Here is a 4576-nt window from a genome sequence, read left to right on the forward strand (position 1 = left end):
CTAAACAGCAATGCTTAGCGCGATGTATTTGTTTCGTTGCGCAGGTACTAAAGATAAAGCCCAGTGGATATTAGACTAGGATTTTGGAATTCTGATATGCAGAGTGTTCAAGGTTGTCACCTCCTCAGCAATGCATGTAGATAAGGCTCACATTAGTCATTTTATGTATTTTGTATAATATAAATATTTCTTATGCTATAATGTAAATGAGAAAATTGTAATTAATATTTATGTGTTGTAAATTAATAAATCGGTTAGTTCATATGTGATTAAATTGTATATCATGTAAATTAATGAAGATTGAAAATTTTTACATATGAATTGAGTATGAATGGAAAGTGTATGGATTTGAATACGGAATTGAAATATATGGATATGAATGAGATTTTATTGTGAAAATATTGTTGAATTTTCAAGCAGGTAAATAGTGAAATACGCCAACTAGTAATAGAAATAGGGGAAACTCCGTCGGTTTCTCCTTAGAAAAATAATTGATATTAAAATATAACGAAAAAAAATTATTAAAAGAATAAAGTAAGATAAGATAGGGCGCTCTGGCACCGAGTGTGACATGTCTTACTCGGCTACATTGTAGACGGGTAAGGGGTGTCACATTTAGTGGTATCAGAGCACGGTTTAGGCGTTTCTGGGCATCGATAGATAGAATAAGATTGTGTGCATAACATGCATCGCATTTATATGAGTCAAGGTGATACTAATGCAGATTTGTTTTCTCTGGTAAGGTGAAAAAATAAGGAGGTAGCAGTTCCTCGACTACTTACATCAGGTAAATTTCAAGGACGAAATTTTTGTTAGAGGGGAAGAATTGTAACACCCTCACTTTAGATAGTCTGTACATTCTACTGTTCCGGTGACCAATGTCTATCCGGATAGCTAGAATGTTTGAAATTATATTTAGACTAGAGTGAGGAGTCATAAATAACTCAAATAATGCCAAGAAAAATGAAGGAAAAATTTTAGAAATAAAACACAACCAAGTTAAATGAGTCAGTGCCCCGGTGACGGGTGACCTAACGGAAAGTTGCAATGAAGATAGCTAGTAGCCCTAAACCCGAGGAAAACTCCGTAAAATAATTTTTAGGACTCCAGAGAAGAGTCACTGAGGTTTTGATGGCATTAAAATTCCAAGAAAATGCCTAGAAAAATTTTTAGATCAGTACAGACAATTTTAGTATGTTAAGCAAAATGAAGGGCATTTTAGTCATTTCGCCTTCAAAGACAATTTTTGATCGACTTGTCCATTTAAGTGGGTGAATTATATGACTTAAAATATGAATTAATATTGGTGAGAAAATAATTAAAAAGGAATAAAGGAAAGGAGAAAAGAAAATGAAGTTTAATTTGATTTATGACATAAGCATGATATCATAAATGAATAAAATTAAATTTCTAACCAATGGGAATTAACCAAACAACTTAAAAGGAGATAAATACCAATAAATTGGGATAAAAATGACAAAATTTTTGCTCATCTTCTTTCCCATTTTCGGTAGCCTCCCTTTTCCTCATTTCCATTGAAGAAGCTTTCATCTCTCGTTTTTCCAAACCTTGATTTTTCACCACTAAACCCTAAGTTCTCTTCATTAAAAATTATCCTTACCTCTTGGAAAGGTGTTTGGCTGCCAAGAAAAGCAAAGAAAGTGAAGGAAAATTGAAGATTGGACAAGGGAAAATTTTGCTCACAAGGTTAGTGCACTATCTAAGTCTTCTCTCTTCTATAAGTGTTTTAAGTATGATAAACTAAGTTGAAATCTTATGGAATTAAAAGAATATGAGGAGGAATTGAAAGATCAATTTTTAGCAGCCATGAGAGGGTTAGGGTTTTGAAGGTTTAATTGCAATTAAACTTGTAGATTGATGTTAATTGATGTGTATATTGAGTTAGATGATATTGTATATGTGTTGCATGAGATTTACAAAAGTTATAAGTTAGGGTTTAGTATGGAAATTGGGAATTTGATGCCATGTTAATAAATTAATATTATTGAGATCAATTATGGACTATTTGAAGTGCATGGAATGTGATTTAAGGTTGGTAGTAGTGTGGAATGGTGGTATTGGGAGTGCTATGTTTATGCAGGATTTCCTGGACCTTGAGTCCAGTGTGGTTTTTAGGCTATAAGTAGAGTTGTGCTATCCTAATTGGTGTGAGACCAATTGGAGATGAAACCTAAGACAATTTGACACAACTTTGATGAAGCAACCTTGCCCAGAAAACAGACTTAGGATGACCTAAAAATTGGCCAAATTTGGGTAACCAATTCTAGACCTGGTAAAAGTGATCAAATGAACAGTGTTTTTTCATTTGCACATAACTCAGTGTAGAAAGGTCCAATTGACCTAAATTTTATATCAATGGAATGCTTAGACAATTTGGAACAACTTTCATGAAGAACAGAAACTCAAAGTCTAATCCTAACTAATTCAAATTGCTAGTCCAAATTAGGACACCAAATCTGGCAGAACCAAATTTGCCCAGAATTCTAGGTATAGGTCAATCTGGCCAGTTATAATAACATGGCCATAACTTGAGTTAAAAAACTCCAAATGAAGAGATTCAAAAAGGAAAAATGAACTGGACACAATAAGGAGCAACTTTGATTAAGAATATTTGGCCAAATTCTCATTGTAGAATTGCCTAATGGAACAGTGAACTCTAGCACCCAAAACTAAAATTTTTGATTTATTTTCTATTAGTTTGAAGTATTGATTGCCAATCAATGCCAATACTTTTGTGAACCAAAATGTGGTAATCTTATGTGGTTAGAACTCATGTAACTATTATGTATGAAAAAGTCAACAAATTGAGTGAATAGTAATGTGTGAATAGTAACCCTAAAAACATAAGGAATAATAAAAGGAATTAAAGAAGCCATTATGAGTACTAATATATATAGTATAATTAGTGAATTAAAAATTCTTAAACTTTAGTGACTCTAGGACATAAAGGAATAATCCATATGGAGGGCATTAGGAAAATATTTCGATGTACAAATAGTACACGAAAATTGATCGATGTGAATCGCAATTATCATGAATAGAATGATGAATGTATAAATTACAAGAAATACATGAATTATGTGTAATTGTAATTTAGGAATTTATGTTTTCACTAGAAATAGAATAAAAATTTTATCAATTGTAATTGAACCTTATAATGAAATAATGACATAATAATACATATTAATGTTTAATGGCACTAATGTGCCCATGTATTGCTTAGACACGTGTGTCAGATTGGATAGATTGGCATGCCAATAGGGTATTGTTTCATGCCCACACTCATGGCTTTTATGCCTAATTACTTGTTATCATGGCTTTTATCCATACTGATATGTTATCATGGCTTTTTAGCCATACTGACTGCATACGTGGTTGACGTACTGAGCTTACATGTCTCATGGTATGATGGCCCGAAATACTGCAGTCACTTATCCAGTTTAGTCAGCCTGTCATAGGTTACTTGGGCAGTGAAATTTGTTAAGAATAATATGAATTAAATGAATGAATAAGAAAGAAACTAGAATTAGTTTTAAAATTTTATTTACTGTGCAATGATTCAAAATACCTAGAAATAAATTAGTAAAATGATAAGAAGATTTCCAAAAAAAATTAGAACATAAATAAATATTATAAATGCGTCTCTCATAATAAATTAAGACTAAATTTAATATTGTTAAATAATTAAACATTGTGTATATATTATTACTGTAAAGTTTATACACTAAGCATTTTCAAAGAAGGATAAATTAGAATAACTGAAAATTAATGTTAGTAATCTCACTCGAAATTAAATTAATTCTTGAGCATCCAAATATTGCTTCGATTTTATCTTTATTATATATTATTTTCTTTGTTATATTATCGCACCACTAAGCAGCAATGCTTAGCGCGATGGATTTGTTTCCTCACGCAGGTACTGAAGATAAAGCCCAGTAGATATTGGACTGGGATTTTGGAGTTCTAATCCGCAGAGTTTTTAAGGTTGTCACCTCCTCAACAATGCATGTAGATAGGGCTCACTTTAGTCATTCTATGTATTTTGTATAGTATAAATATTTCTTATGTTGTAATGTAAACTAAAAAATTGTAATTAATATTTATGTATTGTAAATTAATAAATCGGTTAGTTCATATGTAATTAAATTGTATATCATGTAAATTAATGAAGATTGAAAATTTTTACATATGAATTGAGTATGAATGAAAAGTGCGTAGATTTGAATACGAAATTGAAATATATGGATGTGAATGAGATTTTATTGTGAAAATATTCTTGAATTTTCAAGCAGGTGAATAGTAAAATATGCCAACTAGTAATAGAAATAGGGGAAAACTCCATCGATTTCTCCTTAGAAAAATAATTGATATTAAAATATAACAAGAAAAAATTATTAAAAGAATAAAGTAAGATAAGATAGGGGCGCTCCAGCACCGAGTGTGACATGTCTTACTCGGCTACACTGTAGACGGGTAAGGGGTGTCACACTTGGTTACTCCTTCAAATCACCTCTTCCTCAATTCGTTTTAGCTCTCAATCAATGACGCCATATTG

Source organism: Hevea brasiliensis, chromosome 12 (assembly GCF_030052815.1).
Source record: "Hevea brasiliensis isolate MT/VB/25A 57/8 chromosome 12, ASM3005281v1, whole genome shotgun sequence".
In the NCBI taxonomy this organism is placed as follows: Eukaryota; Viridiplantae; Streptophyta; class Magnoliopsida; order Malpighiales; family Euphorbiaceae; genus Hevea; species Hevea brasiliensis.